This window comes from Apis cerana, linkage group LG7 (genome assembly GCF_029169275.1).
Source record: "Apis cerana isolate GH-2021 linkage group LG7, AcerK_1.0, whole genome shotgun sequence".
Taxonomy (NCBI): Eukaryota; Metazoa; Arthropoda; class Insecta; order Hymenoptera; family Apidae; genus Apis; species Apis cerana.
This window is the reverse complement of record NC_083858.1, coordinates 8,870,861-8,887,636: the sequence shown is the minus strand read 5'-3', so window position 1 is coordinate 8,887,636 and position 16,776 is coordinate 8,870,861. Positions and strand designations below refer to the sequence as shown.

At 34.7% G+C, this 16,776-nt stretch overlaps 2 protein-coding genes across 5 annotated transcripts in view; one reads left to right on the top strand and one right to left on the bottom strand.

The window, feature by feature from the left end:
* The window catches only part of LOC114577732 (uncharacterized), a 444,442-nt gene that overhangs the window by 342,684 nt on the left and 84,982 nt on the right, over positions 1–16,776 (top strand). The window lies entirely within an intron of this gene.
* Positions 1–16,776, bottom strand: part of LOC107999292 (glutamate receptor 1) — a 264,212-nt gene that overhangs the window by 218,948 nt on the left and 28,488 nt on the right. The gene's annotated exons all lie outside the window — the stretch shown is intronic.

Below are 16,776 nucleotides of genomic sequence, written 5' to 3'. Positions count from 1 at the left end.
TCGATATTTTCTTATTGTATTACATATTAGTGATAAAATTATCATTTTATGATAACAAAATTAAAAAAACACCTATGTTTATTATTAGAAGAAGAATATTTGCAAACTCAGTATACATCGTAACACTCAGATGAACATATGTTTAACACGAATCATCGAAATGATAAAGAGGAAGTTTTGGAAACGAACAGTAGACATTTCATATTGTTTGAAAGACAAAGAATATATCATTAAGGAAAAAGTAAAGAAGGATTTTTAATACACGATATTATCAAAGTCAAGGCACGAATGATTAGAAATCGATCCAATTTCCATGTATCATCTTGTCTTTGAGTGTACCACGTGGAATGTGGTATTCGAACATCGATTATCCAAACATCGAGCTCCTAATTCCTGATCGTTCACATTCCATAATGTGAAATTCTAGTACTCGAGATATAAGAACAATTACCAAGAGAATGACGGGCCGGTTACGATTATTATCGCTAATATAAGATCGAATTATCAATTTGCCCGAATAATCGACATTCCATTTGTCCTCATTTGAATAATTTTGAGTGATTAATGAATAAATTTGCAGTTTCGAATAACAGAACTTAAGTGAACGGCCTAAGAAACTATATCGAGATGCATCGATTGATAAAGCACTTGCGAACGAAGAGAAGAAATGAGAATCGAATGGTTTGAAAATATTGTATAAGTAATATTTAAAGAAACGAATAATATTTTTCAAACTATTCATTTTTTATTTCAGAATTTTGTATTAGCGTAAATCAAATGAGTCACTAATGGTATAATCAATAAATGGTATATTGCATATTTTACATAAAATATCCAGAATATCCAGTTATTCAAAAATTTCTTTTCTTTGATTGATCAACACAATTAAGTCTGAATAAAAATCCAACTTATTTAAAGAAGAAATATTCCTTTGGAAATAAACATTATCTATCGCTATGACTTATTTTTCGATGAAATTGCATTAAAATTGGAAAAAATTCGAATCGTTATCACTCTGAAGATATTAATTTCCGGCCAGTGAAGGAAAGATCATTAGTAGCGCGGAACCTTGTCCTTTAAAACGTGTTTTTATTTATCTCGATACGACTTCCGGTTCCCGAGATATCGTCGCTTAAGGAAAAAGGTAATTTTTACTTCTCCTTGTTTCTTCTTCGGATCTCTCGCTCGCGCCTCATCTCACTGACGACCCTCTTGGAATCTAGTTCACATTTCCACGCGAAAAACGCGTAGATCATCACCCATTCATAATTTCTACACAGAAATATCGACACTTCCTTCATTTATCCCGGCATTGAATTTATCGAACGACGAAACAAAAAAAAGAGTCACGTTTCCACCTCTCTTGAGCGAATTTTGATAGCGAAATTTTTCGATTCTTCCCACGCTCTTCCCATAAAAATTCGAAGTTTCGAATACAATGCAACGCTGCGACGATACGTATGCTGTTGTAATACAAAATACGTAGAGATATCACGTATTGTATCGAGCATATTTTATAAATAAAAATCCAGATTAATCTAATAATTAATTTTTTCTGACAGAAAAATTTCCCAATCGCCCACGTATCTCCAATTAACGATTCGTGTAACTGGAACACGTGAAATAAGGGAAGACGTAAATATGATAAAGTCTTGGAATCGTTGCCACTTTTGATCCTCTCCTCTTTCTATTCCTTGCTACCGAAGGAGAATACACACGTAGATCCGAAAGAAGCGAGCTGAAATACGGGATGCCTTCGAGATACATGCATTTATTCAACGCGGTTCGAGCAATCCCGCTTGGCAGGAAAAGTGTTACGAGAAATGGATGGGCCAATTTTCTATTTCGCAGCGCCTCGGGCCTGGCACCTCTACTGTATTCCTATATTATATATATATATATATATACTATATAAATATATATAAATACATATATATATATGTATATATATTTATATATATATATATTTCGAAATATAGGTGGGTATTCATTGAAAAGTGCACGGCGGTGGGAAATTCCGCGAATCAAAAATCGTGGACGGGGGATGGGGGATGGAAAACGAAACACGAGGCTGGCTGGTGTTGGCTTTATCAGAAAGCTCTTGATTTAGATGAGGTGAAATATAAATTATCGTCACTCGTCTGCCCGCATCAACGTGCAACGATCCCGTCACCCCTGTACTTTCTGCCTATCTCCGAATTTTTTTTCCACGAATTTTTTACGCGAAAAATTTGAGTTATTCTGTGTAACTACGAGTGTGGGGAAACGTTTTAAAAAATAATTCGGTTAAAAATAGCGGGGAAAATTCGTAAAAACTTTATGTAGTGTACGAGGGTGAATAATTATTTATTTTTCTTATTGATATGAATCTAATCAAAATTTTCCTATTTTTCTTTTTTCATAAATTTTTATAAATAAAAATTCTTTACCTTTTATCATTGTGTTGTGGCAATTTTTTACTCGATAAGAGGGGAATTACAATTGAAAATTGAAAATTCATTAGAGAGAATACGAATCATCATATTCGCTTCGAACGTGTTAAAAAAATTTTGATCGATTCGCTAACTAAGAAGAAAAAGGAAAAAAAAAGATTCATAGGTGATATTAACACTGAAGGGACTAGATATAAGTCAAGCGAATTTCCAAGGAGGTGACCGTTTAACTTACGACACGTAAACCTGGGTTGATAACGGAAGCGTTTACTAGCTGACCTGGTCATTGGAAGTCTACCACGTCCACCAGGAACATTGCCAACAGGAGTAAATTGTTACTTTGTCGTCGATAAAATTGGTCCCACAGCGTGAACCTGATAAGGCGAGAATGGGCGCACTTACTAGATTGAGATGGTCTTATATCGATCTCGTTGATCTCGAAACAAAAAGAAGTATAACAAGAAATACAATATTTTCAAATCTATTTTCAAATCAATGTTTCAAAATCTGAATTGAAATTAGACAGACACTTTCATTTCAATGGCACGATGTTTAAATATATTTATATAATTGGTACAAGAATCTTGTGTCATCTTTTCAATTTGAATTCAAACCTATCCAAGTGTTCAAGCATCGCCATTCCATAAATATTCTCAATCGATGAAGGATGTTCGTCCAAACGAATAATATAAACGCGATTCGATTGAAATCGATAAAGTATACGCATATATTCGAAATAATTACCCTGTGTACATTTTATTTCAAAAGTCAAATTTTGATACAATTTTTACGGATTGTGACCATCGCCAATTATAAATTGTTGGATCGAATTGCTCGTTAATTTAACGGGATCTCGATCTAGTATATACATATGGTACTTTCAATTAGCATTCCCGAAAATTAATTAACAATTTGCGGATGCTACGCTCCACTATTTGCAGCAATTTCCAAGCATATATTATAATACCGCCATCTGTCCAATAAACAGCTGCGCAAACCATTTGGTTTGAACTTCGGCTTTAATAGTTTCGGTATAAACGTCGTGCCACCGTCAAACTGGCTAGCTGCTCAACTTTATTTAACACCACGTCCCTCGATGACCGAGAGTTCCATTTTACGAGTAATTCAGCCGTGACGCCGCTTAATCCATTCACGGTAAACCAACTTATTACCTTTCTCTCTCTCTCTCTCTTTTTTTCTGTATTAAATATCCCCTATTGTTATTAAATGTTGTTAAACCCTCGAAAAATCCTCCTATTTTTGCATCGAAATCGAAATACGATTATTTATTTTACGATCTGACGAATAATGCATAATTAATTCTCGTATTAATGCATAATTAATCGTTGTATTCAAGAGTCAGACAGACACAGTGGAACGGCATTTACATAAACTCGATGAGGAATAAATAGTGCAAAGAGAGGAGAGGAGAATCATTTTTATGATACGAAAAATTTTCATTGAAAATTCGTGATTTTTTAAATAAAATTTACGTATAGTAAATTTATTTTGAGTAATTCTAAGTTTGTTTTATCGATATATCGTCGTTTTCGATTCATTCCATATTTCTTTCGAATTTTCAATCTAAAAAGAGTGTCTAATACAAAATATCATTGTACATTGACGATAATTCGATCGTAAAGCTACATGACGTAATATAGACAAATAAAGAAAAAACGAAAGTGTTGGCAAGTTGGCACTCGACAATGGTGAGAGAAAGATACGAGAGGTTGAAGTTGGAAGTAGATGGTGCTAAATGAGAGTAATTATGAGACAAGTTTTAACTACCCTGTCGGTGGACAATGCGTTATCCTTCATTGTGTCTCGCTATCTTTCTCTTTTAAATAAGCTCTTCGCAAGTGGCTTCTCGCTAAAAAGAAGTCCCAAGAATGCAAAAGAGAACAAAGGAAATGCATTTCCGTCGCTCATTTCTTCCTCTTCTTTTCCTTCCTATTTTTTTTCTTTCTCTTTTCTTTTCTTTTTTTTTTTTTGTTTAAAGACTCCTAAACATTTGCCCGTTTCGTATCTAAAATACACATTTAGGAAACAGTCTCGAATAACGCTTACGCTGAACAAGTTTCGTCAAACTTTCCAATTGTAAGTAATTTTCTTTCACGCAAACGTTATGGTAATCCCATACCATGGAGTTAAAGTTAAAGTTAAAACGAGTATTACGACTTTCAAATCGTTACAATTAACGGAGTTAATAAAGTTTTGTACTACTATCTTAAATTTTCGCATTGTATCATCAAATGTTTAATTCACAAGTCTGAATCATTGATTACTTATTTTCCTTCTTAAAAAAAAAAAGTATTCAAATAATTAAATAGATACTTTTACTTTCCAATCTATATCATATCCATAGAAACAAATTTAATACTTAATTTTCTTTTTAAATTATCTAATAACTTTCTATCTAATAACTTTCTATCTAATTACTTTCATTTTCTTTTTTTAAATAATCTAACAAGAAACCCAATTTTAAGTTTGCTACAACAACTACTTTTTTCATATTAATTACTATAACCTTCATTATGAAAATTCTTTTAACGAAACATAACCTCACTCTTCGATAAATAATGCCATAGCATCATACACGATATTCACGATATTCAATATTCAAAAGAGCATATTAATTAAACCACGTAGCCAAAAATTATTTTAACAAACTCCTCGTCCAATATATCAAACATTTAATAACCACGTTCAACTATTCGTTCGACAATACATGCAAACAAGTTTATATTCGAAAATTAGACTCGATATCATTCTCTTTCTCAGAAAAAGCGACGCAAGGGTGAGGGAATCGAAATAAAAGGTGGCGAGAGAAAAGGGTGGTAAATAGGACGGGATGTCAATTTATCCTGGCTTTGTTTATGAGCAATGCCCCGAGACACGGCGCGAGACTCCGCGATTCAGAGGGAGAAAGAGGAAGGAAGGAAGGAAGGAAGGAAGGAAGGAAGGAAGGAAGGAAAGGAGGGAGGGGGAGGGCCCGTTAATCCGGGCAAAAGACCAGTCGACGACTTGGCATTCGTCTTTTTGAAGGAGGTCTTGGCTTTAAGTTATATCGGTGTCCCGTTATCCAGGAGCACGACCTAACCCCGATGAGAGTATACATAAGAGGAGGGTGGCGAGCACTCTTCTTCGAGGAAAGTCGGTGATAAGGTGATGGCAAACGGAGGCAATGGCCTGCACAGGGGAAAAAGGTCGTCGTCGTCGTCGTCGTCGTCGTTGTCGTCGTCATCATTCTTCTGTACCAAAGTTCGGTGGAGTATCAACTGTGTTACGGACAACAGGGCATATCGGATATTCCATTGAAAATAATTTAACGATCCTTTCCTGTTGAAATAGATGGTTAAAACGTGGAATGGAAGCTGAATAATTTATTTCTCGCGTGAAAGTAATGCGATGAAAATGATTAATTATCCCACGATTGAGAATCAGCTAGATGTTATTAATAGTAGTAAATATTTGGTTAGGTTAAGTTGAGGTTAGTTAGGTTAGGTTAGCTAGGTGATCGTTTTTCTTCCTTGTTTGGTCGGGATTACAAAGGGGCGCTTTTGTTATGAATCTTTAATATACTTTACTTGTGTTAATTAACAGTGAGAAAGTATGGTTAAATGTAATTAATCAAAATTATCGTTTATTAGATAAAGAAAGAAATATTTTTAGATTTTTGTGAATCTTTTACGCGATAAAAATTAATTTATAGATGATTTTTGTACTTTCATGCATTTAAATTTTACGAAAACGTGTAAAAATTCGCAATCTATTTATAAGAAAACGCGAAAATTATCTTAAATAATTTAATAACATTTTCGTTCTTCTATTATCCCCTTATATATTAGAAAGATATATAACGATAAAAACATAACCTTATTCGAATTATAAATATGTATGCGAGAGAGAGTAAAAGTGATGCATAACATTCATCGAGTTAAAATTTATCCAAAACGACCTCCATTGGTGCGAATAAACAATATAATATTTATTATCTCTTTACAACGGAGCAACAATAACTGGAACATCGTTTAAAATGAATAATTAACGGGTACACCATTCCACATAATTACCATATAAATTTCCCCTTCAACGGGCTCAATTATCGCGCGATGCGCGAATCGTGCTCGTAAATATGAAAATCTATCCAGATATTATAAAATCAAAGAGAGAATGTAGCAAAATATGTTACGCCCATATGTATATAATTACATATTAAACAATGTTCGTCTGAATTAGCTAGTTAACAACGACTCTGATGATGAAAAAGTGATCGTTCGAGGAATCGAGTTAAATGCTCAACCTTGTCACTCGCGTTGTTGATTTTCCACGAGTGTCTATGCACACCGTTTATTTAATGTTCCCTGTCGAACGTGTAACGTGTACTCGTGCCGACGAGGAAGCGTCATCGTTATTCACGATGAATTGGAGAATTTCATCCGAGTGGAGCGACGAGACATCTTTAAATTGAAATAGCACACGAAATTTCACGAGATATTTCTTTACGTATATATCGATGTACGTGTAACAAATGTTTATTTCGTCATCTCAATTGAAATTGTCGTATCTTTAAATTGAGATGCACGAACTATTACGAGTTTCGAGTTTCTCTTTGTTTCAATATAAAATTAAGTTTATCGCATTTATTATGGAACACAATATCGTTCAAACGCGATCTTTTTGGCTTTAATTCACAAACGTGACATACGTTATCTAATTTTCGCGCGTAATGGGTGGTTTTATTTCGTTAATCTTGGTTGTAATATTATTCTTCGACTCATTAATTATTTTTTTTTGTGGACATTCGTGCGCAATCACAAATTTAGCGAATTTTATCTGAAAATTATTCGACGAGCTTGAGCTCGTCCGAGAACGAATGGGAAGAAATTTATTTCTCGTTCCTCTGAAATTCTCTTTCCAAATCATTATACGTATTATAACTCTTTATTAAATCTAGATTGTTATTTCCAGGATTAAAAAAAATAACAAGTTGAAAAAAAAGAAAGAATTTAAAACAACTAGGTGTCATAGTTTACGTTTGATTTATATAATTTCTCTCGTCGTTAAGCAAAACAAAAAGTTACTTTAACCAAACCAACGAATTTTCTTGCATCTTCCTTTCCTTTCCCTCACTCATTCCAACTCATTCCAAAGGAGCGTTACAAAGGAGCAAAACTTCCATGGCTTATTTAATAAATAAAAACTGACTCACTGAAAATCACAAGTCTCGTAGAATCACGATATAGTACTCCTTCAGAAAATTCCTCTCCAACTAAAATTTTCACAATTATCGCGGAAAAGTTTCAATTAAATAATATCCCCCTCGTATACAAAGTTTACAATGTTCAATCTCGATCATAAGTTTGAATTTTTCGATAAGATGCTAAACTAAAATATATTTAAAAAAAAAAAAAACTTTTCAGTACGACGAGCAGGAAACGGCAGTCACCCTCGTCACTTGGCAACCGGAAGTCGAGCCCGCGTAAAAAGTTGAAGCAGTTCGGGAGACTAACTGCGATATAAAATTTGCTAAAACGTTCTTCGTCGTCTTTTTTTCGATCCGTATTAAACGGACAGCGAGGCAAGATAAAAACGCGGGGCGGAAAACGTTGACGGCCGATCACATTGACGGTGCCTAAAAAAAGCATTACAGGGGAGGGGGATGTTGCACAAGTTTTCGAGTTTGACGTGAAAGAGCGTGAAATGACACGTGATTCTATAGCGAAGGGAAAGAAATGTTTGGAAAATTATTTGAAAAGATTTGAAAACATTTCGAAATATTACGATTTATCGATTTATCGAAGAAAGATTTTGAAAATCGTATCTACATATGAGGATTTTTCATGGAGCGAAATGCGAAGTCGATCGAGAAAATTTCTGAATTTACTACGTTCGAGTTATCAACTTAGATTTGCAATTAGAAAGAGAGAATGAATTTAAAATTATATTAATTTTTATTGGAGAAAGTTTGGAAAATTTTTAAATGAGATTAAAAGGACAGAAGATTTCCTTGATCAAAAGATTCTTTGATGAACGAGCAGACGAACGTATGAAATATGAATAAAATCAAAGTTTCTTTATATTTTCCATTAAATTTCAATCTATACACGAAATATTCCTCCACAAAAGTGTTCCATTTTCACTTCGATTCGTCGTTGAAGAGTAATTTCGATTCCTCGATCGATGTCGATTCGAATAATTTTTCCTAGCACGAAATCTTAAAAAAGAAAAAAAGAAAGAAATGTCGCATCGGTGAGAAAATCTGAAACGGTCAGTTTAGCTTCTTTTGATTTATATTACGCTCACCATCGGCCATGTATGACCGACGTTCCCGGAATTCCGTCTTTTCGTACCCTCGCTTCTTGAATAAATGAAAAACTCATGAATAAGTACAGAAAGAGAGGAAGGCACACCCTCCAACATCAGACAAATCTACAAATGTACCGAAGGATTCTGAAAAATCACATTTTATGATCGAGGAAAAACGTGAATCACGTACGATGATACGTATAAAGAAATTATGATAAAAAATCTGGACAAATCTAACATTACTGAATTTTTTACGAATTAAAATAATATGTAAATCTTGAATCTCGTTCGAGAAGAGAAGACTGATTATTGAATGTGAGATTGAAAATGTTGAATTACGCTGATCTCTAATTTTTCTCTTTTATCATTAGACTGAAGTCAAAATCAATATGTTTTTGATACAATTAATATTTCTTATATAATTGCTAATAAAAAAAAGAATGCAATGGATGTAAAAGATATTTGCAACATTTATTATCGAAGCATATCATCTCCACGTACAATGCATCTAATTAAATATCACGTTTCATTATGTGATATATATAAATTGCATAGCATAGATGCATAGCATAAAAATGGAATTTAAAACGTGAAAGAAAGAGAGAGAGAGAGAGAGAAAAGAAAAGCACATTATTACAAAATAAGCGTATGTATGCGAATATCTTTCTATAAGCATTGTAATAGCCATGAAATAGGGGTACAGAAACCGAACAAAAGACGATCGCGCAAGAAATCAGAATGGATCTCGTTTCCAGGCGAAGAAGACGAGAAGACTGCACTGTCTTCGTAGCAGCAACCTCGTCCACCGCCTCGTTCGTTGGGACAATCGTCTGAATCACGTCCGTGTCCGTGCACCAGATTTGTAAAGGAAAGTGCGAGCAGACTTGACGTTAATTAACGTTGTATTTACTCGGGCGGAAGTAGGCCGATGCATCGTCATCTGGCCTGACTTTGCATACCGGGATTCGTTCCACGACCTGAAATTACGTACGTGGGAAAAGGAAAACGAAACCGCGAAATTTCTCGATTTGAAAGTATCGCATTTAATTGTAATCGCTCTTTCCAAAAAAAAAGAAAGAAAGGATCGATACACGTTTATAAAACAAATTGACAAGAAGAAAGGGAGCAAGTTAAAAAATTAATTCAATATCGAATATAATTTTGAAATTATAGCTTCTTTTATTTGGTGAATAATAGGAATGTAGAAATTTTGTATATTAATGATTAATAATGTGCATCTGCGATAAATTTGATTAATTATAACATCATCATATTATTATTATTATTATTAAATGAAGAAATAAACATTTTCGATACGATATTTTTCATATCGTACATCATTTTGAGATCGATAATGCGTTATAAATAAATTAATATTACAATCAGAAAAGAGATTAATAAGAGTTTACGTTCAAATCATCACGTTTCATCTAATAAGAATAAATGTTATAAATAAATGCGGACATCACGAATATTCCGTGAATTAATGGAATTGAAAAATGGAAGAAAAAAAAATAAAAAAGCGAAAGATTTAAAAATATTCTAAAAATTATTATTATCTCATTTAATAAATGATCGAAATTCGTTTGGGAACAAATACGAGATGAAATAAATAAAATTCGAAAAGTAAAGGGGTAAAGAATTTGCAAATCATCCTCCTCCCTGCTTTCTCTTCGTGCGAATGCGAATACGAAATGTGTAAAAGGAAACGGTGGAAAGTTTTCCAATGAACTTTAACCTTGAGAAGGAGAAGAGTACGTATCCAAAGAACCACTAAATCCTCGACGAGAAAGGGTTACCACGCCTTTCGTCCCTTTTTCCCGTCGACTTTAGATTTCTTTGCACTGATTCTACCACGGATTTACCATGGAATATTCATCTTGCCCCTCGGTTTCCACCCTCGCGCACGCCATCTCGATTCTACAGGCGGCTTATCCTCCGACTTCCCGCAGGATGGGACGTTTTAATGCGAATCGTCCTCCTCCTGGCGGAGAAAATATTGCGGTCAACTTTTCTTTTCAAAGGCGATCGATTCGTTCTTCGATAAGACGAACTTTTTCGAATCTTTTTCTTTTCTTTCTATTTTGTTTATTAATTAAGTTATGATAACGATTGATTTTGGATCCCATTCAGAATATCTAAGGAAAGCGATTGCAAAAATACGCCAAGAGTTTTCATTTTATTAGATGTGATTGTAACTGTACGAGAATTGTTGTATTCGAGTATGTTACGAATCCATGAAATGCAAAGATATGAAATATAGAGAATATTACGTTAAAGATGAAATAGATTTTTGTTTCCATTTCCATTTTTTCTGTTCGTAATAAAATTTTAATATAAAAAAATCCGACGTCCAGTTATGAATCGTGATACGAGCAGGATTGCAAGAAAAATTTTCTTTGTGAAAAGGAATGTAATAATAATCAACGAATTATTAACATTATATTATATTGAACGAAGATGATTAAATGAGCAAATTTACTTACCACGTGTCATAAAAATTAATTTAAATATATTCGATATATTGTAAAGTCTATCAAATATAAAGGAGATATTAACATCTTTGAAGAATAGACGAAAAAGTTGGAAGGCAAAAATACGGACAGACAATTAAATAAAAACAAAAATGGATCGCTTGATAGATAATCGAAATTTTCGTAACGTCACGAATTTAACATCGCGTATGATGCACACATTGTATCACAAAAGGCTTCAATTCATTAATCCATCCGACCCTATAATTAATCATATCGAATAAAACGTACGAGTAGGAAGAATGGAAAGACGGGAAAAAATGATAGAAGAACATTTTCCATTTACCAATACAAACTGTCCAACATTTTCATCCGTCGCCGGGAGAATGTGTCGCTGTAAACGACAGGAGGTTGAAAACGCATCAACAAACATTTTTACATGGTGCACGGAGCAAGATGGAATGGCACTCATTGTTGAAACTTTTTTTTTTGGCACGCTCGTCTGCGTTTGTTAACCGCGAAACGCGTATGCATTCGTGGCCACGAGAGTTTTTCGTGTATAATCTATTATTTCCAACAGAGGCATTCTTCTTGAAAAATAATATTCCGGGCGAAAAAGAAATGGTGTACGTTTTCTTCTTCTTCTTTATCCTCGTAATTCGAGAATTACGAAATTAGCTTAGAATTTTAAGTAGAGTTTTAACTCGACAAATCGATATATCGTTCGATTATGAGAGAGATAGTTAAATTAAAATATGAGAAAGTGTAAAATATGTATATTTTTGAATAGAAGAGATTATATTTTAGGTATCGAGTATTATGCAAATTTTTTTAAAGTATTGTCCTTTGAAATAAAGTAAAACCAGACCCTCACGTTTATTTTGTCAAAAAGTTATGTTTCTTTGGAATAATACCATGAAATAATAGAATCAATTTTCTTAATGATTTTGTGTAATTTAAATTTTAATTTAATATTTATTTTCCATTTCTAATTTATAGACAAAGAATAGAAGGAATAATTTCTTAAAAATAATAATAAAAAATCCAAAATCCAATATCCAAGCATTTATAAATCATTAACACTTCGTAAATTTCCTTCAAAATTTCCTGCTTTTCTCTATAATAAACAAAGTCGGTGGAACGAGATCAATTGTCAACTTCCTCTACTGTTTTCCTTCGTAATCATCTGTTCAAGTAGCTCATTCAATATACCAGATGTATAATTGAATCGTTCGATTTTCTGACCGTATGTCTTCCCCTATCTGGACTCAAGCTGACGATTCAGCAACGTCGATCGGTTTCTAATTAAATATCAGGAGATATATACGGTGCAATCGGCTCATTTGCCACTGACAAATAGCATCGTCTAAACGGATTCCGCTCGTGCGATTCGCCGAATCGATAAGCATTGAGGGAGAGATAACGAGAGTCGTTTACGTCCACACCGATTAGCAGGATCGGTTCTGCCTTCGACAGAAAGCATCGTTTTCAGGCATTCCAAGGAGCTGTATCGCAAGCTTCGAACCCCTTTTGTCTTCGCCATCAGATATTTAAGTAGATTTTCGACAAGCTCGATTTACAGAATTAACGAACCTCCTCGAATCCTCCATTTCGATCATCTCTTAACTGAATTTTGTATAAATATCTTTCTCCGCGTTAAAACCAAATTCGTATAGTTAGAAAAAAATTGTTCTTCTTTGATCTAGAATTCTCTAGAAACTTCTCATGATCGAAGAATTTAAATTTTTCGAAGAAAAAATTTAACTTTGAAGATCAGAGACGAGTATTTCTTAAATTATTCTTCAAATAAGCAATTGTATTATTTTAGAATGAATTATTTCAAAAAAAATGAAATCGAAAAATAAATGAAATATACGGCTTTCGAATAACTCATGTATTACAATAGAAATGCAACAAAAATCTTTTTGCCTTCCTTGATATCATTGGAAAACTCTTTTAAAATCCACCATTTCTAATATATCTTCCTATAAGGATTATCCACTACTCCCAAGATCCTTAAGATGTGTAATTTCTTCCTCTAGTTTGTTATTATTGCACCCGATCCACCGCGTACACGTACCGCCTCGGCCAGCCACGTAGAGGCAATCTTATGTCACGTTCAGAACGTATTATTCCTCCGCCATGGACGGTTTAATGGTGTCCTTCGGTTGTGCATTCACGTCTCAGCTACGCATATACGTATATATATATAGTATATATATCTAAGCAGGAATTGCGAGTACGTGAATTCATAGATGGAAATACAGAAGGTACGTGCCGCAACGCCAAACGGCACCTGTATGTACTTAGAAGCGGACATGGACACCAACGTGGACCAACACAACTTCTCACAACATGTACAGGGTGTTAATATATTCGGAGAATTCCAGGATGAACAAAAGTTAAAAATGTTTATTTTATCGAGTCAATCCAGCGTTAATTAAGTTGCTTACTTTTCTATTTAATTTGTGAATTAACGTATATTTGATATATTTTAACCTCTTCGGAATTATAATATAATATATAATTAACGAATTAGCCATCTATCCTCCATCTATTATTTCTTCCATTTCTACCTTCATTTAACCACGAGTCGCACCATTGCTAATTGTTTTGCCTTCAAAAGTACATTCGATGTGCACCAAACATTATTCTTCAATAATTCTTCAAGAATTGTCAGAGAAATTTCAATCACAACCCAGTGACCTCCTGCTACTTATAATCTATCTCTAAAATTGAACGCGCGAACACCGTGTACATACCTCTCTCACCTCGTACACCTCTACCCTGGAAACTCGTTAGTGTATGGATAGATCGTTCCATAGACTTGCCAGCGTTACCATTTTGCGGGAGAGAAAGGCCAGGTTACATGCAGGGGGTGGCATAAGATAGGGTAATTGATTGCCGCTCGGTCCTACGTAGATTAATAATAGTCACTGTTATCATCCTGCCCGTGGAGGGTTTCACCCCACCGTGATACACGATACTCGGGCTGGCTGGTGACTCGAGACACGTTTAACCGTGACAAGCCTCGTTCTACAAGCCGCGATACGTTTCACGGGGCAAGATTTCAGACGCGTTTCTGTCAACGGGAAGTTTAACGCTATCCACTATGCGGTATTAGCTCCGACGAATGCAACTGGTGTCGCGGAGGAGGATGATTATGTATGCACGCTCGTGACAGGTGAGAAAAATCGAACGATCGCGAACCTCGTTGCTTTTTATGGTCCACTTTCCACGTTGTGTCTCAAATGCAAATATGTTGACACTTGGCGATTTTAATAATTGGACGGGGATGATAAATTATTAAATTGACATTATCAGCGAATATTGTCTATATTTTATTTGTGTTCTTTATTTGAATAATATTGATCGTGCAAAGTAATAAGGTAATTTTTAATTTTCGTGAGATAATTTTGGGTAAAAGGGATTGATTATTCGGTTGATCATGACAATTGAGTGATGCCAATTAAAATGAGAAAATAATGTACGAATTATTTAAAAGTAAAATTAATGTTTAAATGTTGTCGTTGATAAGTAATTTGTTAGGTAACTGAAGATTGTGTGTAAAGTACAGGAATTCAAAGTGTAACGATGACTCAAGACACACATTTCCGTCAAGATCATCCACCTTCGGGTGGAAAATTAATAGTTGCAATTGCAGTTGGAGCTACACCAGCAATTATGTGTATCTAGCATCACGTTAATAATAATCTACTGGCTACCTGGGGACCAAACACTAATCTGTGATCGTTAACTACAATTAAGTTTGACCTCGACTATTCTCGTTGCGCATCGTGATGACCAACAGCCCTTCCCTTCGAAAATAAATTTCCCTCTCTAATGCGTTCTAATTTTCAAAGTTTCTCCTCCAATTCCATTTAAATTCATACGCTTAGTGCAACACTTTGCACGAAGATCTTGTTTAATCTTTTAATTAAATTATTAAAAGAATAAGCCTGTTTGGACTGGAAGTATACGATATTCGATTACGTATTTTATACCTTTTTCGTCTTTCTTAATGATCAAATTAAAGAACTTATCCTAGAAACTTTTGAATTTCGAGTGATTTACAATGATTCGTTTAATTATATCGAATTTAACGATCGTTCTCTGTAATCAAAAGTTGAAAAAGAGAAGTGAAATTTAAATTTGAAGCAAAATTTCCCGAGAGTAAAAAAAAGTGTATCGATTTACGAGACGTGAAGTGTATAAAGTTCATCAGCAAGAGAGAAATTTCGATCGTATTCGGTGAAATTTTTCGGAACGATTTCGTTGAAATCTCCGCAACTAATTCTCCGGTTACTCTTGGCAACGCGAGATATCGAAATCGTGCAATTTACCGTGCAAACTGCGGCATTTCCGCCGTCGTGCACACTTGCGCGCAAAGTTATTCTCACGTTTAATCATGTCCGCAATAATTATCCACATCAACAATGCGAACGTTTTTTCGTAGCTGCCGCGTCGTTTATCGCGAGAAGTGGCATGCATTGAATAACTGTCCGCCATTGCTACACAAAACTCGGGAATAATACCATTCGGACTTGCAGCGCATCGATTTTCCAAAATGCTCAACATCGTCGAACCGTTTTCTATTTTTCTCTTTTTCGATATACGAGAAATTTATTTATCCATTTTAATTCTCTTGCTCGAAGTGAGATAATTCCAAGAAATTTTCAAGATGACAAAAATTCCCAAAATGCAACAAAAATGAAATAAAATTCACGATTAAAAGAACTTGAAGATTTGAATTATTATATTATATAGATATTTTATATATATATTTTACAATTCCAACTTTCGATTTCAAATGATTCTCAAAATAGAGAAGCCAACCTGTTCGTATCTCTTTGAAAGATACTCTCGTTCTTCGAAACAATAACGATACACTTTCAAGCAATCTACGGTTAAAGATCAACGGTAAGTGTAAAAAAATAATAAAAATAATCGGGCAAATACAATTTTTCATTTTCTCCCTCCAAATACAATCCTCCCTCACGAGATTATTCATTACCCGATTATCCTCCCTCCGTTATCCTCTTTTATTTCCCCTCCCCGATCAACAATTTACCGTATATAAGAAAAGGAGAGGAGCAATAAACGAACTCGAGATTCGATGCGAAAATAACCGTAAAATTGCGCGTTGAGGTAAGATCGTGGGCGGCCGTTTGAACGAGCACGCGAAGTTGTCTCGTTTAGAGGGTATCCCGTGGGGGCGGATTATTGTTACATTCTTCAGCGACACGCTTCATTATTGATCCGGCAATACCCGTTCCCTTCTACGTGTCGATCGACTAGAAACGGCAGTTACGAGGTCAGTCACGTAGCTTCGTTGCCTATGCCCACACACACACACGCACATATATATATATAAACTCGATGCTGAACACCTCGAGTACCTTCGTTCCTCTTATTTACCTCTTGCGCCGCGACTTCCGTGAGCGAGAGGAAGATGACGTGGATCACGTTGATTGAAGGAGGGTAAAAATGGAGGGAGAGCGAAGAAAGAGGGAAATGCCGTGACACGTATACCGGCGGCACCACTCTCTCAAAAATGATTA